The 26,020-nt window shown below is 41.3% G+C and overlaps 1 protein-coding gene across 1 annotated transcript in view; it reads right to left on the reverse strand.

Moving 5' to 3' along the window:
* The window catches only part of TLN2 (talin 2), a 523,010-nt gene extending 517,164 nt beyond the window's left edge, over window positions 1–5,846 (reverse strand). The window contains 1 exon segment of the mRNA XM_030188409.1: window positions 5,779–5,846. The gene's annotated coding sequence lies outside the window, so the exon portion shown is untranslated.
* Window positions 5,847–26,020: the final 20,174 nt, after the last annotated feature.

Below are 26,020 nucleotides of genomic sequence, written 5' to 3' on the forward strand. Positions count from 1 at the left end.
CCTTTCTACAAAAGTGAAATATGCTTTATTGTCCCATTTTTCATATATTAGATGTTTCTAATACATCCCACAGGCTGACACTCTCAGTAGATAAACCTTGGTATAGCCTTTTAATCTGTAACTTTCCATAAGCCTTAAGGATCCAAAATACACTTCTACTGACATTTCTCATTGTAAAGTGGTTTTCTATAAGCCATTCCACTTAGAACTGTTCCTACTGAATTTTAAATAGCTGATGGGGGGTGGGGTTGTAGTCTTTTTTTAAAGGTATGCTTTCACTCATCTGTCTGGTTTTCTATCTATCCATCCATACTCATACTGTATGTTTGCTTGTGCATACACAAACCTATATGTGTGGAGACAGAATTTGCCAGCATTCAGGGCCAGAAGAATGAGAACTGCAGCAGTAAAAAGATGTGCCAGTGAATCTGAAAATTCAGAACGTGGAGGTAAAAAGAGCTGCAGAAGAGTACAGTGGTCCATAGGAAAAAGTAGGAGCTAGAAGAGTTACCAGCCTAGCCAACAGAAGATGGAAGCTGAAGTTGGGGGGGGGGGGGGGGGGGGAGATAAGAAAAGGGAATGGAGATGAAAGGGAGGGAAGAAAAGAGAAGTAAGGGGAGCGGTTAAGAGAGTGACTCAAACAATTCCAGTATTCAAAACTGTCTCAGCACTCGCTATCCCTCCAGCACTCTCAAATCATCCTCCTTCCACACACTCACTTCTGCAAGTCAGTCCTACAACTTCCCCTGCACTAACTCAATTTATCTTATAGGGGTTGCTCATAACCCCTACATCATGTTATTCACTCAGTCCCGTCCCCCCACTGCACCACCATTCATAAGGCTCCATCCAGCACCCACACTACTCACAACACCCTTATTCACTCATGCTTGCACTCAAGCTCATAACTTCTCCATCCAGTAACTTATTCAGCACCACCATCCACTCAATAATACACAGCTGCACTTACTCAACAAAATGCATCTTTCTGCCATGCTCAGAGCATGCACTTTTAATTTTTTTAATTTAAATTTTTTTAACAGCAGAGATCAGGCTCATTGGCTGCATTATTAAATTTTGGCTGAAGAAAAATCATGCACCATCTCGTGCTACTAGACTATGTAACATGGTTATTTATTTAATCTAGATTAAATAAATACAAGCAAAACAAATTGGGATAACTAACTTCCACTAAAGATTTTGCTACTCCAGAAACAAGTTTGTTAGTGAAAGCAACATCTACTCTCAGACCCTAAATATAAAAAATATTAAATAAATGAAACCTCAAACCTTCTTGAGATTTCATTTATTTAATAATTTTTCATATTTAGAATCTTACAGTGTATGTTACTTTCACCAATAAACTTGTTTCTAGAGTAGCAAAGTCGTTTGTTATCCCAATTTTTTTGTTTGTATTTATTTAACCTAAGACTGGTCATTGAAAAGGTTTTCAGAAGTCAAGTGCAACAGGTGACACGTGGCAATTGTAAAGGAGAACTTACTACACTAACTTTATTCATGGTTTTTATTTAAACTAATGTCCCTAGGTACTTCTCATACAAGGACGTGCAAATAATTAGGACATATCAAGTATAGTGCGATTGGAACACTGTTGGTGAAAGGTGGTGAATTTTCTGGACTAAAATATTTGTGAGCCTGTGGCAACTTCTGGCAACAATGACATCATTGAGGTTTCATCTATTACATAAGCTTTGCCATACTGGGACAGACCAAAGATCCATCAAGCCTAGTATCCTGTTTCCAACAGTGGCCAATCCAGGTCACAAGTACCTGGCAAGATTCCAGAATAGTAAAACAGATTTTTTTTTTTTGCTTATCATCCTAGAAATAAACAGTAAATTTTCCCAAGTCCATCTTAATAATGGCTTACAGACTTTTCTTTTAGGGAATAATCCAAACCTTTTTAAACCCTGCTAAGCTGACTTTTACCATATTCTCTGGCAATGAATTCCAGAGTTCAATTACACACTGAGTGAAAAAATATTTTCTCCACTTTGTTTTAAATTTACTACTTAGTAGCTTCAGTGCTTGCCCTCTAGTCCTAGTATTTTTGGAAAGAGTCAACAAGTGATTCATGCCTACCCATTCCACTCTGTAACTTATAGAACTCTATCATATCTACCCTCAGTCATCTCTTCTCCAAGTTGAAGAGCCCTAATCACTTTAGCCTTTCCTCACAGGGAAGATAAGATAAGTACTGTGCCTATCTGGATCGATATATGATGAGGAATAGATTTAATAGCAATGATATGGTTTGTTTCCTTCAATGTTGTGAAATTTTATAATATTTGTGGAGTAATCTCCATGGGTATTATACAATTTTGACATCGCTTGGTTAGTGCAAATTATTTGTGGAGTTTGCGTATTTAAAACAAGTGGTGCGATGATGGTTCTCGACTCAGTCTGTCTTTCCTTTTGGCTATTGACTGAAGTGTGAACTGAGCACCTCTTAGAAAATGTTATATATGAATAGGTTTCGGGTTTTTGTTTTTTTTTATGTGTGTGTTTTTTTAGACAATTGAGCGAAGGGGAAGTTTAACATATAGAGGGGAATTGATATAATTTTAAAAAATTGTATTATAGTATTATATACTGATGTGTACTTTGGTTTACATATTATTATTTGAAGTACAATGTTTGTTTATTTTCTCCAGGTATTTACTGTGTACTTCTCATTCCCAACAACATTTATGAAACAGAGCTGCAAAAGTCTGAGTTCTACTGGCACATCTGTTCACTTGGAAGTGTTTTGTTGTCTCTCTGGTTGTCTGACTCTTGACCTGCATTCCTGGTTACTGTCCCCTGGAACAGAGGTGTAATTTCCTACAGGACAGCCAGAAATGCATGCCATTACAATGGTGGAAATGACCTTCCGGCATCCTACTATTCTCTGCATTCTTAATGATTCATGATAAATAATTAGTAGCTGGTAGTGCTAAGCGATACAGAATTGTCAAGCTGACCTTGCCCACTCCATCTAAAATGTGTCATACTAACCTAAATCAAATGTACCTGTTAAAGAATGCATACTGTTGTTTATAGTTATAGAAATTTGCTACATCGCCTTTCACTACAAAATGTCAAAGACAGTTTGTAAGTAAAAACTACAAGGAGGAAAGGAACTCTAAAAATCTTGACAGGAAAGCAGAGTCAAAGATAAGGAACAGCAAAGAGTGAGAGAGAAGAAAGAACATGCTCACCTGAACAGAACCTGCCAAAATCAATGACATCCTTACAAGACAGGGAAAGCAAAGGAGAAAAAGTATGTTTTGTGACCTTCGTGAAATTTCTTGTAGGAGGCCTCCACCTACAGATACCGTGTTTCCCCGAAAATAAGACAGTGTCTTATATTAATTTTTGCTCCCAAAGATGCACTAGGTCTTATTTTCAGGGGATGTCTTATTTTCGGCGAAACACGGTACAAGCCATACCCAAATGCACCACACTAGAGGACCAAACGATTACACATACAAAAAAAGAAATCCCAACGATGGCCCCTGATAGAGGAAGAACGAGGAAAAGAATGCGTTGCTTTGTGTTATAGACGTCTGGCTCTCACAAGGACACAAAAAAACAAACAACCTCCCCTAATAAACCACAACACAGTACCATATCGCCATCACTACCTCCACACTAATAGGAACTGGGCTGGGTGGCTAGTTGCCAAATAGTGAGCTTCTGGTGGGAGAGAGTGGGCACCCATCGGGGCCAAACAAAAACTTTGCTAGGTCTTACTTTCGGGGGAGGCCTTATATTTAGGAATTCAGGAAAACCTCTACTAGGTCTTATTTTCAGGGGATGTCTTATTTTCGGGGAAACAGGGTAGAGGGGTAGTGCATTCTATAGGAAATGAGCTAAAAAGAAGGCTGATTTTGCATGGGAAGAAGCAGCCATGTTTTGGAAGTCATTAAATCAAGTGTATGGTCAAACATGAGCAGAGGAAGGTCCTTCTTTGAGTACCCTTGTGGTTAGCACAATGGGGAGGGGGGATTCTATAACTATGCACCTATACAGAGATGCCTAAAGGGTGTCTGACTGGTGCAAGTTCTATTAAGGAAAGTAGGCACCTACTTTCCTTTATAGAATACTAGTAAAAAAGGCCCGTTTCTGTAGGCAAGGAAACGGGCCTTAGGCAGGCAATTTCCTCCCTCCCCCCTCCATGCTACGGCCCCCCCCACCCCCCCTTCCGCGAACCCGTCGTTCCCCTCCCCCCCCCCCCCCCCCCGTGCTGGCGAAAACTGCCCCCCCCGCCGCGTTGTTGTGCTACCTGTGCTTACAGCCGAAGTGTTGTTCTTCCCTTCCCATAGGTTCTTCAATTATCTTGTCTGGAAGTTCCTCTGCGAGCGTCTGACGTCAGACACACACATGCGTCTGACATCAGATGCACGGAGTTAAACTTTCTGAGAAGATGATTAAGGAACCCACCCGAAGGGCAGAACAACACTTCGGCTGTCAGCACAGGTAGTGCACAACAGCGGCAGGGGAGGGGGGGGGTGCGGTTTTCGGCGTTCCGGGGGGGGGGGGATCGACAGGTTCGTGGAGGGGGGTGGGTTTCGAGGGGGCCGTAGCGCGGGGGGTGACAGCTGATTCCAAGGCAGTAGGAGGAGTAGGGAAACACGCTGTGCGTGTTTTCCTACTCCTCCCCTTGCCTTGGAATCAGCTGTGTTGACGTCAGTGACGTCCGTGCGTGTCTGCCTCGCAGACCACCTGCAGCCAGGGAGCCAAGGTCCCAAGCATAGAACGTTGGCGGTGAGAATTATTATATAGGCCCAGCAGAACTGGGTACATACAAACATATGAACTTAGGTGCAAGCACTTAACACCAGCTACCCAGCTGGTGTGTGTGTGCACCTAAATAATATATGATAAGTTACACACTGTACCCAGACATCACCTATGTACACCCACCTATAAACTAATTATAGAATAGCTGTTCACTGGTGACTAATCTAACAAGAGATTTTATGCAGGGTTAGCTTTCGTGCAAAAAACGTTTCTGCAGATGTACCTAAAAAATTGTACACCAATGTTATTCTAACTGCACGTTTCCATCTGCACTAGCTTTCTGTGTTGACCCCTCTAAGTAGGTCTGTGGGACTGCTAGCCAACATTACAGAAAAGCTGGTCAGAGAGGTTTTAAAAAGGTTCTCGTAAATTGCTTAATGCATACCGATGCCAGAGGATTTGTTCTGCATGTAAAGTGGCAAAGTAATGTATTTCAGTCTTAACTACTTGTCAAAGAGCAGTTCAACATGGCTGAACAAATGTTGGCTGCTGCTTTAATCAAGCCATTACTTTCCTACACACAGTGTTTGAAGTGTGTTCCAGGAACTGAGCTTCTGGTACACTTCAGCCCTCCTGCTGGGCTCCACAGAGAGTAACTCACTAAGCACAGCTATCCTGCAGGGTCTCTACAGGGAGTGAAAGGTTTCTTGCATATAATAGGGAAAATAGTGAAAAGAGATTATGTACATTCATTAATTTGGTGTAATACATTTTAATGGCAGTACTTACCCTCATGCAAGTAAACAGCCAATTTTTAGCTGATTAAAATGCAATGCTGCTCTGTTTATAAAGAATTTATCACTTACAGCAGCAGAATTTTTTGCAATAGCTGTGAAGCAGGTAAGTATCTGTTTCCTGGTTACTTTTATATCTTGCAGTATTTCTTTCAGAAAATCTATAATTTACACAACTATGTACTGTGCAGTGAATTAACTCTTCATCAGAAATAGTAAATTTAATGCCATTTCTTACCTCAGAATTTACACAAACTCATTTGCCAGCTGCTTGTACAAAGGTCCTCAAACATGAAGGATTCCTAAAACATACCTGAAAAGAGAGAAAGGTGATCGTTAAATCGATTATGCTGATCATATCTTCTTCTGCCAACACTTAATACATAATGTATGAGTCTTCCCTCTTGAAAATGATCACATATATGCAATGAGGTACAACATTTTTTTCTCCATTCACCCTCCAACTACCTCAGGCACAAACCTAGGACTCCATTTACTAAAACAAGTTAACATGTTAATGCACACTAATGTACGTTAAATAAAACTAATGTACGTTAAATAAAACAACCTCATTATTCTCAATGGTGCCTACGTATTAACTAAGCACACAGCTTGCCTTAATGTGCTTTTAATGTGCAATAATGTGCTTTAACACAGAATATGTGCCATTTTCACACATCTTCCTTTCAAAAAGGTCTAATAGAGTAATTCAAGGATATACCGCATCTATAATAGATACCAGATTTCATCAGCATGTAAACAGACAAATCTTTTCCTTTTTTCTAATTATAAGAAATACCAAAGCTGCATACAAAATAAATTCTTTCCTTGGTTTTATTCTAAGTCATGCACTACTTTGCTATGCTCCCAAACTTGTAAAGACAGACAAACAAATAAGAATCCAATTTTTAAAAAATGTATTAAAAGCTTGCAAAGGACATTGTATTACTCAGAACTGGATCAATTTTTTTTTTATAAATGTGGGACTGAAAACTGGTTTTGTCCCATGTATTATGCAAAGGAATGTAGCAGCTGTGGTAAATTTAGGGGCTCCTTTTCAAAAGAGAAAAAGGTCTCAAACACAGTATAATGTGGCATTTAGACGTTTTTCTCTGAAAAACATCCAAACTGCGATTTACAAAACTCAGATTTCAGACATTTTTCCCTTCAGTGCATCCAAATCACAAGGGTATGTGTTGGTAGTGGGAACCGAGCATTTCCCAAAATCCGGGACATTTTTTTCTGCCACAATGGAACAAAATAAAAATGTCCACGGCTAAAAGTCATACATTTTGGTCTAGACCTGTTTCAATCACACCTAAGTCACAAAAGAAAGTACTCTAAATGACCAGATTACCACAGGGGGGATTAAGGCATGACCCCCCCCTTACTCCCCCAGTGGTCACTGACCCCCTCCTACCACCTAAAGATGTGAAAGAGTTCATATGATAATTTCAGATGTTATATAGCCAAGCCTTTTAGAGCAGCAAGTAGGTCCCTGGAATAGCCTAGTAGTTGGTGTAGTGGACTGTAGAAAAGGGGACCCAGGCCCATATCTCACTCCAACTAGTACACTTGTGGTAGAAAGTGTGAGTCTTCCAAAACCCAACAAAAACCTACTAATAAGGGCATGAGGGATACTGTAGAGGTATACAGTTAGGTACTGTAGGTTTTTAGTGGGTTTTGGAGGGCTCACCATACAATATAAGGGGGTATCTGGCACCTTCAATGTGAAGTCCACAGAAGTGCTCCCAGGGTGCCCCACTGCTCTGCTGGGATGTCTGTGTAGCTAGTCTACTAAGAATGCTGCCCCCCCATACATCCCAATCGCTTGTTTTTGTACATTTTTTCCTCCGACTTTTTGTAATGGTCCTAAAAGACTTTTTGTGCTTACTTAGTGTGTCTAACAAATGGCCATTTTCAAAACAAAAAGTTGTATGTTTGAAAACGACCATGTTAGCTAATGGATTTTTGGACATTTTTCACAAAATGTTCAAAATCGGATTTAGATGTCATATTAAAAATTCCCCTCTGCATGTGTTACCTGATTACAGTTCTTATCTTTTAAAAAATAAAGTGAAAAGAAAAGTCTGCAAAGAAACAACTCTTAGTTCTCAGATACTTATCAAATATTTCTTCTACAGACCATCCAAAATTATACATGTATAGATGTATTTACTTAAATGCAGTAAGATTTTTTCCCCTCTCTCCCTCTCGTTGTTCCTCTTTCCCTTCTCTGACGCTAATTCCTGTATTTTGTATTAATGTTGCTTAATAGACTATTGCACGCCACATTGAGCCTGTCCATGGGTGGGAATAATGTGGGATATAAATGCCATAAATAAATAAATAAATAATGGACAAATATATGTATGGTAACTGCAAAGCTAATGTGTTAATTGTTGAGGGTGCGCCCAGCATCATCCCATTCAGTTTGAGGGATGATATACTAATGAAGATGCAGTTAATGTCACCTATTGAGGTGGCCTTTATGCTCCTCATTATGTACTAGATTCTATACATCATGCCTAAAAAATCAGTACCAAAGCAAAATATGCCTACGTGTATTCTATAAAGTATGCCTAAATTTAGGCATACTTCATAGACTAAGCCTAGATTTCCGCACGGTTTATAGAATACGCTGAGCGCCGATCAGCATGACTAAATTTAGTCACGGGCAGTTAAAACATGATGTATATGCCAACGCCTAAATAACGCGTGGACACGGAGTATTCTATAAGTGCATAGATTTTAGAAATGTCCATGACCCACACATGGCCATGCCCCCTTTTCAACTATGTGACTGCCCCCTTTTCAACTATGTGACTTAGAATTTACTTGCATCATTTTATAGAATACACTTAGTTTTGTGCATAAATTCCAATTGACAATTAGTTTCAATAATTGCTTAAGTAGCAATTATTGGTGCCAATTGGCTTGTTAACTAAGTTGCACACACAACGTAAATTGCACTATATAGAATCCAGGGGTATGTGCTGCTTTAACAACTAATAAGCAGTAACTACCTCCATGTTAACTGTAAGCAGCAGTCCCCCATTCAATCCCTGCTCCTTCCCATGGTTTGGCAACTGATGCAGGAATTAGTTCACGCTATCAGGCCACTGCTTGTAGCCCTTGCTAATTTCTATGTTTACTGCTTAGCACGCTTTAGCAAATGTGGTCCTTTATAGAGGAATGGAAGAGACTTGGGATGAACTCTATGATATTTCTTCTTTGCCTGGTAGAAGATATGCTACAGAATTTGATTAAAGCTATTAGCTATGGTCTTTATCTTTTTATGGATGACAAGTAATGAATTAACTCTTAATTCCTCTAAATCTCAGGTTATATACAATATGGGCCTGATATTTAAACACAACTGAACTCCTAAACTTCTGCTCCTAATTTATTTATTTGGATTTATTTACCGCCCTTTTGAAGAAATTCACTCAAGGCGGTGTACAGTAAGAATAGATCAAACATGATATTTGTATCCTATTTTCAGCCAAATTTAGGAGCATAAATTTTAAGCTGAAAATCCATCTCAATTTAGGAGCTTACAGGTATGCTTATAACTTTAGGCTTACCATTCATTTGCCTAGATTTATGAGCCTAATTATAAGCCCAGAGCTAAGCTCCTTACTTTTTTCTCCCCACCCTAAATCTGCCCATTACCACCTACTTTATGTGTTTCTAATATTAAGAGTTTAGTGCTAAATTCTGCGGATTCTATTTTATACCTATGGGCCATGTGGCACTTAGTGTACACTAATGTCCTTTAGTGTGCACTAAGTCTCAGTGAAAGGGCATTCTTATCCAGTAAATTTTCAGAGAGGCCAATTTAGGGGTATAATTCTCTAAGTTAGGAGCATAGATCCTTTGACTATCAGGCCCCATGTTTTTAAGTGAAATGAGGTCTCTTGGGTGGACAGAGGGGACCGTAATTTTATAAACAATGTTTCACAAATAAAAGGGCTTTTATAAAATTACCCCAGGGGTTACACAAAGAATGCCTACTAACAAGGCAGTACCTACTTTTCATGGGCAAAAGCGTTCAAGGGCAAAGTCTGGGTAGAGTACAGATATAATCGTGATTTACACTCTGTTTGTAAAATAAATGCAAACATTTATGGCTGCCTCTAAGCAGGTGTAAATATCCACAGCATTTATCTAGCAGTGATTTCTACTGCTTCACCGTCAGTATTTTATAGAGACATAGGCACTGGCATCTTCATAAATCAGGCACCGACCAGTCTTTCATACTATTTATTTATTTATTGCATTTGCATCCCACATTTTCCCACACATTTGCAGGCTCAATGTGGCTTACATTGCTCTGTCATAGTATCACCATGACTGAATAACATATACAATTAGTAATTACATAAGAAACATGGGAAATATAATGTATAAAAGTAACATGTATAGAGAGAACATTAATGGAATAACAGATGAGGCGGTACTGTACTAAAGTTCAGATGATAGATCGGTATGGTAAGTTCTATTAAAGAGGTGGGTCTTCAAGGATTTCCGAAAGTTGATTAGGTCATGTATTTTTTTCATAGCAGTTGGTAGTGCATTCCATAACTGCGTGCCTATGTAAGAAAAACTGGATGCATGTGCCGGTTTATATTTTAGTCCTTTGCAGCTGGGGAAGTGGAGATTTAGGAGTGTGCAAGATGATTTTTTGGAGTTCCTGAGTGGTAGATCTATTAGGTCTGACATATAGACCCGAGCATCTCCATGGATGATTTTGTGAATCAAGGTACAGATCTTGAACATAATGCGTTCTTTGATAGGGAGCCAGTGCAGTTTTTCTCTAAGGGGTGTGGCACTTTCGTATTTTGTTTTACCAAATGAGTCTAGCTGCAGTATTCTGGAAACTTTTCATAAATTACCCACTCAGTGTACAAATTGAGCTAAATGGGACTGTCGTGACACTTCAGCTTTTTGAGGTCTGTAAATAGCTATGGATTCTGCATGTAATATAGAGAATCTTATCTTAGTTGCTAATAGAACATGGTATAAACTGTACATGCTGAGATTACTAAATTTCTTTGACTAACTTTCAAATACAAACTATGCTACATAGTTCTGTCTCAGACAGACTACTTTTAACTCCTTATTAGGCTTACTGTGAAGAAACTAGGTCAATATTGAGCTGGTGACAGTCGGAGATTTGCTGGCAAATTTTAACCCAGGCACCGATTATCCAGGTCAGGAGCAATACCCAACGTTATATGGATACAGCCAGTGGTGTGCTGGAGCTGGCTCGCAAGAGCCGGTTGTTAAATTTTTTGGCATCTTGCGAGCCGGTTGTTTACCAAGTGTGAGCCGGCTTGCCTCTCCTCCCTCCCCACCCCGCAAGCTGCTGGCTCCCCAGGTCGTCCATCATCTCCTGTCTGCCCTCAGCTCCCCGATAGCCCTCATTTCCTTCCTGCCGCCGCCCTGCCTTTAAATATTGTATTTTTCCTTGAGTTGCGGTGCAGGCATTGAAAGCAGCAGGCTCAGCTCGCCTCCAGCCTTCCCTTCCCTCGCATGGTTCCGCCCTCTTCTGATGTGTTTGTTGTTACCGCGAAGGCGGAACACTGCGAGGGAAGGGAAGGCTGGGGGGGGGGGGCGAGCTGAGCCTGCTGCTTTCAATGCCAGCGCCGCAACTCGAGGAAAAATACAATATTTAAAGGCAGGGCAGCAGCAGGAAGGAAACAAGGGCTATCGGGGAGCTGAGGGCAGACAGGAGATGATGGACGACCTGGGGAGCGGGGGATCGGGGATGAGGGGGGTGCTGGAAGAAGGCAGGAAATGTAGGTTACTGGGATTGAGTGGGGGAGGGGCTAGAAGGGAGATGGCTGACATTGGCTGCTGGGGAGAGCCAGGAAGGAGATGGTTAACATGGGATGTTGGGTATGGATGGCTGGAGGGGGGCAGGGGAGAGAAGAAAATCAATGGGTATGGATGGATAGAGGGGGGGCAGGGGAGAGAAGAGAATTGCTGATATAGAGGGGGGCAGGGGAGAGGAGAGTTGCTGGACATAGGTGGATGGAGGTGAGGCCAGGGGAGAGGAGAGTTGCTGGACATGGGTGGATGGAGGGGAGGGCAGGGGGGAGAGGAGGCTTGCTGGACATGAGTGGATGGAGGGGAGGGCAGGGGAGAGGAGAGGAGGGTTGCTGGACATGGATGGAGGAGAGGGAAGGGAGAGAGAAGAAATGCTGGACATGGATGGAGGGGAGGGAAGAGTGAGGAAGGAGATGAGATAAGGGAAAAGGAAGAGAGGAGAAAAACTGCACATGGATGAAGAAAATAGGCAGAAGCTGGATCCACTGGACAGTCAAGTCTGCGGAGGACCCAGCTTTTACTTATGGATGTAGGGCAAGAAATGAAGAAGAAAGGAGGAAAGTAAAGAAAAATGGAAAGGAAGCCCTGGAAACGGAGTTAAGAGGACAGATAGCAGCAGAATCTGATACTGGGCCAGCATGATCAGAAAAACAAAGTCACCAGACAACAAAGGTAGAAAAAAATCATTTTATTTTCATTATAGTGTTTGGAATATGTCCACTTTGAGAATCAGGTGCTCAACATTAAAAGTTTATATTTATTTACTTATTTATGGCATTTTATCACACATTAAACATGAATTAGATTGGAACCTGGGATCATTTAATTTTTTTTCCTGGAGTAATGCATTGCCCCCCCCCCCAGGCTCTCTCCCCAGCTATAGCCAGCTCTGCAATTGGGGGGGGGGGGGGGGCGCAGAGGTGGACCACTGGATACAGCCGATATTCAGAGCCATAACCACAGAGCTAAAAGAGCAAAGACAGGACTGCTAGCTAAACGGGCAAGTAGGACTACTTAAATATGTAGGCGCCAGTATAGAATACTACCGGTGCCTGCAAAACTTCCGGCTCTGCCCAGACTCCACTCTAAGATCACCGTAGCACTAGCCAAATGGTGTTGTGGCAGTCAGAAGGGATATTCAGCAGTTTAAGTGTCGTTGAATATTTCTCCCTGCTCAGTGAGATTTAACCAGGCAGCAGCCTACCCTGCCTTCCTGATATCATTTTGAATATCAGGCACTATACATTTTGCAGGTTATCAGAATTCTGCTGCATAGCTGACTTAAGGGACTACTTCTAGGATTCAAATCTTTCCAGCAATGATTTTCATTAGCTTCCTCTGTAGTATACTGTGGATCAAGGTTTAAGATCTCATACTTCACTTTTAAGGCTATGAAAGGCCCAAACTATTTGTCTAAAAAGTTATTAGAATATGTTTCATCTCATCATCTGAGATCAGGAGACAATACGTTATTATCTATCCCAACAGTAAAGCAATACACACTATCTGGGGACTAGATCTTATACTTTCATTTGTGCTATTCAGAAACATAAGTACATAAGTATTGTCATACTGGGACAGACCAAAGGTCCAAGCCCAGCATCCTGTTTCCAACAGTGGCCAATCCAGGTCACAAATGCCTGGCAAGATCCCCAAAAAAGTACAAAATACTTTATACTGCTTTTCCCAGAAATAGAGAATTTTCCCCAAGTCTAATTTAATAATGGCCTATGGACTTTTCATTTAGAAAGCCGTCCAAACCTTTTTAAAACTCTGCTAAGCTAATCGCCTTTACCACATTCTCTGGCAACAAATTCCAGAGTTTAATTACATAGTAACATAGTAGATGATGTCAGAAAAAGACATGCACGGTCCATCCAGTCTGCCCAACAAGATAAACTCACATGTGCCATTTTTTGTGTATACCTTACCTTGATTTGTACCTGTCTTTTACAGGGCACAGACCGTATAAGTCTGCCCAGCACTATCCCCACCTCCCAACCACCAGCCCTGCCTCCCACCACCGGCTAAGCTTCTGGGGATCCCTTCCTTCTGAGCAGGATTCCTTTATGTTTATCCCACGCATGTTTGAATTTCGTTACCGTTTTCCTCTCCACCACCTCCTGCGGGAGGGCATTCCAAGCATCCACCACCCTCTCCGTGAAAAAATACTTCCTGACATTTTTCTTGAATCTGCCCCCCTTCAATCTCATTTCATGTCCTCTAGTTCTACCGCCTTCCCATCTCCGGAAAAGTTTCATTTGCGGATTAATACCTTTCAAATATTTGCAAGTCTGTATCATATCACCCCTGTTTCTCCTTTCCTCCAGGGTACATGTTCAGGTCAACAAGTCTCTCCTCATACGTCTTGCAACGCAAATCCCATACCATTCTCGTAGCTTTTCTTAGCACCGCTTCCATTTTTTTAACATCCTTCACAAGATACGGCCTCTAAAATTGAACACAATACTCCAGGTGGGGCCTCACCAACGTCTTATACAGGGGCATTAAAACCTCTTACACATTGAGTGAAGAAACATTTTCTCCGATTTGTTTTAAATTTACTACTTTGTAGCTTCATCGCATGCCCACTAGTCCTAGTATTTTTGGAAAGCATAAACAGATGCTTCACACCCAAATGCCAAACCAGAGAATTGGATACGTATGGGTTAAAATGTAATGGCGAGGGTAAACCCCACACTCCTAAGATTATTTTTCATAAATTCCTCCCAAAAGTGTGAACAAATAACAGCATAATCCACCCATTGTAAAACCAAAACACATTCACAAATTCTATAAAAATGTTACTCGACTAAAGATGAAAAAAGTCACTTCAAGCGCCACGCTAAGATGTGCGCCTTTGGCTTGCGCCTTAGATGCTGCACCACTAGGTGCAACCAAATATCCCTCACTGCTTCCGTTCACTGACAGTGGGCAGAGCTTGCTCCCACGCTCAATGCTAGATGTTGGAAAGCAAAAGGGCGGAGCAGTCTCCCACGCCCAAAACACAAACTAACTTGAGAATATCAATAAAACATAGGAGCAGCAAGTGTAGAATATCTCAAACCAGCAGGAGATCCCCTAAGAAACTGAGATGAGCAACCAGATGTCAGCTTTGGCTTTCGTCTGCTTCTGGGTTCCTTTCTTTCGTTCGCTTCTTAGGAACAGTGGATCCACTTCTTGGGGACAGTGGGTTTTGTGGCTTGGAAAAAGGTATTTTATCTAGAAATAGGCTTACAGCACTTTTAGGACAGGAAGATATTACAGCGCTGCTTCAGTATGTCTATGTATGCCTGTCCCTCTGATTCTGTTGGTCTGTCTGTGAATGAGTCTGTCCTTCTGTTAGGGCTGAAGGGGTGGGGGAGGATGTGTGTGGAATGGCTCTCTAAGAAAGGTGGTCTGTAGGTAGGCTGGGGTGTACGTGTGGGTGCTGGCGAATGGTCACAACCCATTTGTCTGGACTGATCCTTGGGACATAATGGAAACTATGGAATGGTATTCCGAAAGCAGTCAAAAATTATTGAAGTCTTAATATTTAGTATCTCTAATTGTATGATTTTATAATGCTTATAATTTTTGGCTATTAATCTCTGAATACGCAATGGAGATTTTGCTGTGTTTATTGTCTTTTTTTTTTTTAATGTACATTGCTTAGAGCTTTATTTGAGGGTAAGGTGATAAAGTGTAAATAAATGTACTCTGATCTTGCCTTAGCATTCAAAACAGTTCGAACTACTGGTCAGTATTAAACTTCCTTTGAACTTCTTTCTTTCAGGTTAGGATGGGATTAATTTAAAATTAAAAAAAAAAGACTGAACATTTTATTTGTGGTTCTAAAAATGATAAATCAGAACTGCTGCTAATATCTTCTCTATCCCCACCACCCCACCACTGAATGCTGGCTTCACTGTGGTTATGCTAATAGTTGAGCTTCTCTGGTTGCCAGGTAACTATCTGCTTAGGACTAGACTACTTACTGAAATACACCAATGGTTAATGGTATGACCCTCTAGTGATTGATAGCTCTGTTTTCTTTTAGGTACACTCTGTACTTACAGCCTGACATTCCCTCTAACTGGTCTCCCAATGGACTTTTTTTTTTCTCTGCCCTTTGAGTTATTTATTATGTCTCAGGTTTTCTGTATGATTTCAGGGTGGGGGGTTAGGAAAGAGTCTTTAATGAAAAGATTAAAACAAAGAAAAACAAACATTTGTAAATGTTGCCTGCACAGTTGAAAGCAATTTTAACACCAGAGAGACGGTAAAGAAAGTAAAATATTCAAAGAAGAAAGGACTGTGCAAGCACTCATGAAAATATTTCAACATTTTCGATTATGTTTGAATGTTAAATCACCAAACAAATCACACGTATCAGAATCGTGATCACAGAAAAGAAAACTTAAATCGATACAAAGTCCAAACAAGGTGACAACATAAAAGGTTAAATACTAAAACCCCATCACTATACTTTCCCCCACCCAGAAATTCCCTTCAATATCCTACCCACAGACACCCCTATCCCAAAATAACCTATACTGCCCTCCCTCCACCTCATCCCTCCTAACATTTTTGATTAACAAGTGTTGTTCTCTAGGAAATGTATCTTCTACACCTTCCAACACATCATCAGTTTTGAGATAACATGAAATAAAATGGTACATGGAATAGACATACTGGGTCAGACCAATGGTCCATCTAGCCCAGTATCTTGTTTCAAACAGTGAACAACCCAGTTATCTGTTGTATACTGTACGCATACTTTGGGCCCCATAAAATAATAAATCTAATCCAATCAACACACAAGTGTACCTGAATGTAACTCACCTTGAGCTACTACTGAAAAAGGTGTGAGCAAAATTCAAATAAATAAAACTAGAAATGTATTAAGCCTTAATACAGAGAGAACCAAAGGGACTCCAAAATCTAGCAATAGTATCCCCAGCTGTACGTTCTTTAAACTTTGGGATCGACAATGCCAATGTGACCCACTTGTCATTAATTGTACCGGACGAGTTGCTGGTTGGGGGGAGGTTGATGTTTTTTCATCAAAGGTGGCCTCTTATAACCTCCGACCAGTGGGTTCTTCAAATTGTCCGGTTAGGATACACCCTCAATCTGGAATCTAAGCCTCCAAATTGCCCACCGGGAGCTCAGTCCTACAGCTCCCAGCACAAGCAGGTACTTACAGAGGAACTCTCCTCTCTTCTACAGGCCCAAGCGGTCGAACCCGTTCCACCAGGGGAAGAAGGGCTGGGATTCTATTCCAGGTACTTCCTAGTGCAAAAGAAAACAGGGGGGATGCATCCCATCCTAGACCTAAGGGCCCTGAACAAATTTCTTTTTCGAGAAAAGTTCAGGATGGTTTCCCTGGGCACCCTTCTTCCCATGATTCAGGAAAACGATTGGCTTTGCTCTCTGGACTTAAAGGATACTAACACACACATCTCGATACTTCCAGCTCACAGGAAGTATCTTCAATTTCAGCTGGGAACACAGCACTTTCAGTACCATGTACTGTCTTTTGGCCTGGCGTCTGCGCCCAGAGTGTTTACAAAATGCCTAGCTGTAGTCGCAGCGTTGCTATGCAGACTGGGAGTGCATGTGTTCCCTTATCTCGACGACTGGCTGATGAAGAGCACCTCCAAAGAAGGTGTTCTGGAGTCCATATGAATGACTATTCAGGTGCTGGATCTACTGGGGTTCGTCATCAATTATCCCAAGTCCCATCTCACTCCAGTCCAAAAATTGGAATTCATTGGAGCTCTGCTGGACACTCAGCTCTAGCTTATCTTCCCGAGGCAAGGGCGGACAACCTTCTGTCCCCAGTGTCCATGGTTCGAGCGTCTCAGCAGGTCACGGCTAGGCAGATGTTGAGACTTCTGGGGCACATAGCTTCCACAGTTCATGTAACGCCCATGGCACGCCTATATATGAGATCAGCTCAATGGACCCTAGCTTCCCAGTGGTTTCAAGCTGTGGGGGATCTAGAGGATGTAATCCAATTGTCCACCGAATTTCAAAAGTCTCTTCAGTGGTGGACGATATCCAATTTGACCATGGGGCGATCATTCCAAGTTCCTCAGCCACAAAAAGTGCTGACGACGGATGCATCTCTCCTGGGGTGGGGGTCTCAAGTAGATGGGCTCCACACTCATGGAGCCTGATCCTTTCAGGAAAGAGGTCTGCAGATCAACCGCCTGGAATTAAGAGCAATCTGGAACGCTCTAAAGGCTTTCAGAGATCGGCTGTGCAACCGAGTAATCTTAATTCAGACAGACAATCAGGTTGCCATATTTTACACCAACAAGCAGGGGGCACCAGATCTCGCCCTCTGTGTCAGGAAGCCGTCCAGATGTGGCTTTGGGCTCACCGTCACAGCATGTTTCTCCAAGCCACTTATCTGGCAGGCGTAAACAACAGTCTGGCCAACAGGTTGAGCAGGATAATGCAACCTCATGAATGGTCACTGAACATGGGCGCAGTCCACAAGATCTTCCAAGCGTGGGGCACCCCCTCGGTGGATCATTTTGCTACTCAGATCAATCACAATGTCCCTCAGTTCTGTTCCAGGCTTCAGGCCCATGGCAGACTAGCATCAGATACCTTTCTCCTGCATTGGGGGATAGGCCTTCTGTATGTATATCCTCCCATACCTCTAGTAGGGAAGGACTTGCTGAAACTCAAGCAAGACTGCAGAACCATGATCCTGATTGGACCTTTCTGGCAGCGTCAGATTTGGTTCCCTCTTTTTCTGGAGTTGTCCTCCGAAGAACTGTGGAGATTAGAGTGTTTTCCAACCCTCATCACTCAGAATGAGGGGTCGCTTCTACATCCCAACCTCCAGTCTCTGGCTCTCACGGCCTAGATGTTGACAGCTTAGAATTTGCCTCCTTGGGTCTTTCAGAGGGTGTCTCCCGAGTCTTGCTTGCTTCCAGAAAATATTCCACGAAGAGGTATTACTCTTTCAAATGGAGGAGGTTTGCCGTCTGGTATGACAGCAAGGCCCTAGATCTTCTCTCTTGTCCTACACAGACCCTGCTTGAATACCTTCTACACTTATCAGAGTCTGGTCTCAAGACCAACTCCGTAAGAGTTCACTTTAGTGCGATTAGTGCTTATCATTGCCGTGTAGAGGGTAAGCCTATCTCTGGACAGCCTTTAGTTGTTTGCTTCATGAGAGCTTTGCTTTTGTCAAAGCCCCCTTTCAAACCTCCACCAGTGTCATGGGATCTCAACGTCGTTCTCAACCAGCTGATGAAAGCGCCTTTTGAGCCACTGAATTCCTGCCATCTACTACTACTACTACTACTATAAATCATTTCCATAGCACTACCACGTGACAGCTGATTTGGGCAGTCAGTGCTGCAGAATCTGTTCAGAGTTTAGAATCCATCTCCACCCCACTAGACCCATTTTTGTTCTGTTCCAGGCTGTACTCTCAGTTAGTTGTTTTTGGTTTCAGGTCAATCCAAGTTATGTCCTCGACGTTTTCAAACCAGCTCAAAACTCTGGCAGTTATACTTATTTCACTCAATGTCTGTAACAGTTTATGGTCCATAAAATCAAAAGCAGATAATCAAACTGCATTATTATAGCCTTGTTCTCTTTACATAACAAAAATCTAATTTCTGACACTAATAGCTCCCAATATGGTTTCAGTACTAAATTGTCTATGGAAATCCAATTAACATATCAAGAATATCAAAGTTCCAGATAATTGTTTAGCAACCAACATTTCCATAACTTTTATTTTTAAAACATTTTTAAAAAATTTTAAAAAATAGATGCAACTGGTCTAAAGTTAGAAAATACATTGAGTTCATTATTTGGATTTTTAAGTATAGGAGCTAAAAGTATGTCCCCTAGAGATCTCAGGAATTTACATGATGAATATACTTCCACTAACCAATAAACCAACATAAAAAAATCTGGAGAAAGGGTTTTCAGCAGATAAGTAGGACAAACATCAAAAATGCTATGTGATTCTTCATTTTTTTCAAACTAAAGAATATATTTCAGAAGGCTGTACTTGAGAAAAATGTTCCCATAATCTATTTGCAGGGATACTCAGATCATCATCAGCACTTTGTATTGAATTGTTAATCTGTTTACACATTTTTAACCAGCTAACTCAGCATCACTTGGTGGAATTTGCCCATCAGAAGAGACCAGCTCAGTAATACTACTTAAGTATTTAAGGACACCAAATATATTTTTTTTCTGGTCTATCCACCAGCCACTCAGAAACCTACATTCCTAATGATCTAATTGATTTTTGAGGCTAAGTAACCAACACAGAAACAGTTTTAGCAATTATTCTAATTAAACTAATTAAGAACCCTATTTAGAAAAAATATGGAAAGGAGAATTCAGACATCCAAGCTGGGAGAATTCCCACAGTATTTCACAAAAGGCTCAGCCAAATGCAGAACTTCTTACAATTGCTGGATTGCATGTTTACAACTCCCCAGATCTAGCAGAGACAACAATTTTAAAAAGTTGAATGTGGGGAAAATAAATATGTAACACCCCTCCCTCTTCAAACACACACACACACATGTGTGGGAGCAGCTTTTCAAAATCACTGCTCCTGCTCAGTAGGTGGTTGCTGAACCTGGGGCACCAAATTCCCCTCCAATGCAACCCCCAACAGCAAAATGAATCACCCCTGTAGCTTCACTCACCCACTTCCCCCACCAATCCCCATGCCCAGCTTTCTTCTACTTTAAAAGTCCTGAGTTCCAAAATAGCCACTGCAACCACTAGCAGTAATCTAAAGGTCAGGCTGACAAATAACAGGGGTGCTCAAGGGATGTGGAGAGGATTTATTTATTTATTTATTGCATTTGTATCCCACATTTTCCCACCTATTTGCAGGCTTAATGCCATAGGGTGAAAAGGGTGATCTGCAAGGTGCAAGTCCTCAGCATGGACACCTGCCCTTTACAGCAGGCACATATGCATGCATGCCTGGACATAAAGTTTTGTAAGGGGGCGGGGTTTCTATGTGAATTTTCCTTTTAAGATAGGGAATCCACATAGATGTGTTAGGCCTGCACAAATCACTCCCTCTCCCAACCTCTACCATGCTTCCTAGCAATGTAAACATGGTAGGTGTCACTACAAAATGGCTATGTGTGCCAATTTACACATGTAAAAGCTTCTACTTACATATGGGGAAAGCTTCTAAAACAAGGGCCTAAATCTTACATTTACACTGTCTTAAATTTCAGTTATATAAGAGTTCAACATGGAATTTATGATAGGAACCCCAGCTAACATTCAGTCTTTGAATAGCACTATTTGTGTTTCATGGCCCATGTTTAAATCTATGATGCCCTTCATGTCACTCTGCGAGAGTTTGAGGAGTCAATTTCCTTTAAACTGTTCTCACGACCATATCTTTTTAGCTTGATTTTCCACTTACGCCTACACTGACAGATTGCTATAGATTGTAAATGCTACCACATACAGATTTCAAAGAGAAAAGCTGCTTGGTCACAAAGCACAAACATTCACACAGTAAAGAAATCACACTGCTGAGATTTCTACCTATAAATGTATTATTAAAAAGTTGTAAATTTTAAAAACAGCAGCATTATTTCTCAACAGGCGTATCAGGTGGCAGCACTCATCACACACTTTTCTTAAATTTGAAGAGTCTGTATCGCAACCCTTTATCAATTACAAAAAGCAATTCTGAACCTAATTAAAATATTTTAGGAAGTTCCCTACAATTTCACCAGAATGCTTTTATATTTCACTTACATATTCTGAACAAATTCTGATATTGTCATCTTTTGCTCTCTCTGACCTGAAAAAGCTAGTCAAAAAATGTATCATCTTATCTTTGTGTTTCGTTCTACTTCTGTTCATTACCTATAACTTCACAGAACCCTTGGATGTAGCCTTGTTTAGAACTGTCTTACAAATTCCATCATGGTATATATTTGGCATCCTATAGCCCTTAAGGCTCTTTCCCCTGGATTCTATATATGGCGCTCACAATGCAAACAGAAATTTAGGTGCATACCCAAAATCTGCATGCAATTTAACTGAACAACAAAGCAATTAGCACCAAGAACTGGGTACTCTTTGGCAATTAGAATTTATGTGTGCATCTTGCTAAGAATATTCTATAAAGAAGCCACATAAATTCTAGTGTGCGCATCTGAAAAAGGGGCGTGGCCATGGCATGGGCATTCCAAGAATTTGCACACACAGTTACAGAATTATGCCTGAACCGCACGTTAATTTAGGCACAAGGATGTACCCCAGGTTTTAGTTGGTGTAAATCCTCATGCCTAAAAGTTGGGTGCGGATCCTGGCACTAGGCGCTATTCTATAAATGGCTCCCAACTTGAAGCGCCATATATAAAATAGCACCTAGCACTCATTTTTTTGTGCCATATATATAGAATTTTGTCCTTTAAGGGCAATTTTCTAAAGTTTGTTTTCCATGTGTAAAGCTGGTTTTATAGGCAGTGAGCAGGTTTTTTTGTTTTTAAAGACGTTACTCAAAGAAAGAAATCAGGAAATAATCAATGCAAACATTAAGGAGAACAAGAAATCATAAGGCAAAATAGCAAATCATCAAAAGAAAAAAAAACCTTTTTAGAAAACCTGGTCTCACATACCCACTAACTGCAATACTCCTCATCAAGTTCACACTTGCTTATCTAAAAGACTTTTCTATGTGAAAAGAACCAATGGGGGCGGGGGGAACTAGCCGCTTGGTAGGAAACTAAGTGCAGTCAAGAAAGCTAAGAAAAATAAAGTACCCAAGGCCAAAGGTTTCAATTGCAAAAAACATTTTGCTCCTCATTTGGGTTACTCTTGAAACATCAGGGAAAATTTGTACTGGTCCACAATAAGATTTATCCCTAACTTTAAAGTAAAATTTAAGAACTGCTACTTTATCTTGCTCAGAGCCAAATGAAACAAGTAGGGTTGCTCTAGATGTGATAGATGTCCTGAGATGATTCTAAAAATTAGTAAAATCAAACTGATCCCCTGTCAGCCACATCTAAACATCTTCTCCATCATTCTTAACCACTGATGAGGGTATATAATAACAAATTACATAAGAAATAACATTAGGATTGGGCAAAAACAATAACTCCCCAAAATAATTCCTCAACAATACTTCAGTTCAAAAACTGCAATGTCTTTTAGTTGATTTTCCACAGCTTCAAAATTCCTGTATAACACCAGACCTCTCTGATTTCTGAAACCACAGTAGATTGTAATACTGAATCCTGGGATTCCCAAGTCTGGGTTTTCACATCAATGCGACTCATTCTCTGCTCCAAGTTTTTGAAAAGAAGAAAATGGACAGAACTGGGTCAATGCTTTCAATCAGACCCCTCTGTCCTGACCATAATATGCTTTTATATCCATAAGGGATACTTCTTGAGGGGTCCCCTTGCCTGCCCCTATGCTCTCAGATAATACCAGGTATGGTATAAGTTTGGGTATTGCAAGACCCAATGCAATTGGAGAACTAATTGATGCCAAAGGACCATGATTCTTTAACAGCCTGGGAGGAGGAAGCATCCAGAAAAAAAACTTCTCCATGGAATAAGCTAGAATTCCAAATAGAAGAGGGGACAATCCACTCCCTGAATACTGGAGGCCCCCAACTAGGAAAACCATAAAGAATTAACTGGAGTAAAAGCAAAGGAAATACTACTGGCTTTTTTAGCCAAAGCAAACTTTTCCATAGGTCCCCATGTCACCTGCGAGCACAGCAAGTGGGCTGAATTCTTGATCTGCTTTCCTGCAATGAATAAGATAAATGCACCTGGTAAAAAGAGGCACCCTCAGAAATTCCTCCCCCATGGATCTGCTAAGATTCCCAAGGGGCCTAGCATGCCTCTTTAAGTCACCCCCAGAGGCAATGCACCTACAGCCATGCACCATAAGATGGTGCTGGTTTTAGTAAAGGGGAGGGGAAATCATGCTGCAAAGTTGCCCACCCCTCTTTTAACTGTTGGTAAAATCACTTGACCATGGAGGTGACCCAGTCTCAAGTACAGCAGATGTTCAAGGTCTTTTTACAACAGAAAAATATTTTTATAAATCTGTGCATACTTGCATAAGTAGTATATGCACAAAAGGCAAGCACCTATGTTTCCTCAATCTGTGTGTTAGGAATTCTCTGGGAAATACTTTGAGCAATGTAGGCACATATTTTATAAAATACACCATACCCCAGGATTCTATATATTGTGCCTTAATTTCCGCATGGAAAACGAAGCGTAATCTATAACAGTACATGTAACTTAATTGGTTAACTAGCAAATCAGCACTGTCAATTGGATGTTAACCAGTGGCGTAGCTACGTGGGGCCTGAGGGGGCCTGGGCCCCCGTAGATTTCAGCCTGGACCCCCCTCCTGGTGAACCCGCCCCCGCCTACCTTCGTTTTTGCTGGCGGGGGACCCCAATCCCCGCCAGCCGACATCCTCTCCATCCTGCTGCAGTCAAAAAAGTCTTCTTCCTTCTATTGCATGCTGACGTCCTGCACGTACAACGTACAGGACGTCAGCATGCAACAGAAGGAAGAAGACTTTTTTGACTGCAGCAGGATGGAGAGGACGTCAGTTGGCGGGGATTGGGTTCCCCCGCCAGCAAAAGCGAAGGTAGGCGGCGGCGGGAGAGGGTTCGCGGCAGGAAGGGGGTCGCAAAGACAGGGGGGCAATGGCGCCGGGGGTGGCGCCGGGGGGGGCCAAGATGTGCCCCCTTCCCTCGGGCTCTGGACCCCCCCTCCCACCGAAGTCTGGCTACGCCCCTGTTAACAAGCAATTATCAGCACTAATTGGCATTATTATTTAAGTACATAACTCGCTAAGTATATTCTGTAATGTGCTACTCTTAAATTCTAAGTCACATAGTTGAAAACAAGGACATGTGGGCGGGGTGTAGACGTTTCTAAAATCTTTGCACATTATTATAGAATACAACTGCTCTGAGCCTAATTTAGGCATCAGGATTTACGCCAAATAAAACATTGCATAAATGGCCATAACTAAATTTGGTGGCGTGGAGAGGCGCTCGGTGTATTCTATATACCACGTGTTGAGAGATGTGGTAGCCGTGTTAGTCCACTTTTAAAGGTAATCAATAGAAATTGAATAAAATATAGAAAAGAAAATAAGATGATGCCTTTTTTTAGTGCTTTAGAGAATACACACAGGCATACTTTTTTTCCGCACTGAATTTTCAAATGTACATCTTATTCAGATTAGGTGCAAACACATGTATCAGCATTTGCACACTGGGAGACTGTTTTATGAAGTCACACAGGTGTCTTATATGTTGCTTTTATAAAATAGGCTTAAAATAATTTTTAGGACTTCACATAAGCCTTTGTATCGGTCCATGGTGCGACCGAACCTTGAATATTGTGTTTAAATCTGGTCACCGCATCTCAAAAAAGATATAGTGGAATTAGAAAAGGTACAGAAAAGGACAACGAAAATGATAAAGGGGTTGGGACGACTTCCCTATGAGGAAAGGCTGAAGCACAGGGCCGTGCCAAGGGTCTCTGGTGCCCCCCTGCAAACTATCAGTTGGTGCCCCCCCCCCCCCGTCTCGCTTCTTCATTAGATGTTTCTCCACTGCTACCTGTCTTTCCTTTAGACTGAAAACTACAGGCCCAGCCAGACCTGACAAAAGGGTCTACCACACCCTTCAATGTCAAGCATATACTAGAAAACTGTAAATTAGCTTACACAGGAAAGCAGTTTAAAAAAATAAACACAATTCCTGCTGTTTCTTAACACTGCTCTCCAGAGAAAGCACTGCCTTTATAAAGAGGCTTTTCAGTGGGACTTAGCCTATTAAAAACTATTAGCATAATTAGGAATGGCCAGCCCTTGTAACTGCAGAGACCTAAGCTTTGATTATGCATGTTCCTGTCTTTGTTACAGTGGGGGGGGGGGGGGGGGGGGGTCTCTTCATCTGACCTCCCTGGCTCACTGCTATACATTGCAAAATAAGATAGCAGATGTAAATTCTCAAAGTGGACATATTCCAAACACTAAAATGAAAATAAAATGATTTTTTTCTACCTTTGTTGGCTGCTGACTTTCTTTTTCTGATCATGCTGGCCCAGTATCTGATTCTGTTGCTGGTATCTGTCCTCTTAACTCTGTTTCCAGGGCTTCCTATCCACTGTATGTATCCCTCATTGATAAGTCTCTGACTCTAAAGTTTAGCAATTTCATTAAAGCAAAATGTATTTTCAAATATCACAAACTCTCCCTATCCAAGCAGAATGTTTTATATAAAAACAAACACACAAAAAAAGCAATCAGATTTTTACTTACCAGCTATTCTACACTATAAGTCAGCTAAACTTCCTCTTTGAACCTCAGCCAATTAAATGGATTTTAGCTGTAGCTGTGATAATTATGTACACATCATTGCAGTCATGCCCTCCTCTCAGTGTACATGCTCAAAAAACAAAAACTTTGAACCACTTACAGATAACAATTACACTATTTATTTTTTTATTTCTCCCCAGTCTCACTTGCACACCTGCCTCCAAACCTGTTCTCTTTAATTTGCATGTTGTTCCAGCTCACCCTGAATGAAAGTTGTTCACACACCAAAGCCATAAATAGCTGCTGGTTGTACTCTT

This window comes from Microcaecilia unicolor, chromosome 1, assembly GCF_901765095.1.
Source record: "Microcaecilia unicolor chromosome 1, aMicUni1.1, whole genome shotgun sequence".
Lineage (NCBI taxonomy): Eukaryota > Metazoa > Chordata > Amphibia > Gymnophiona > Siphonopidae > Microcaecilia > Microcaecilia unicolor.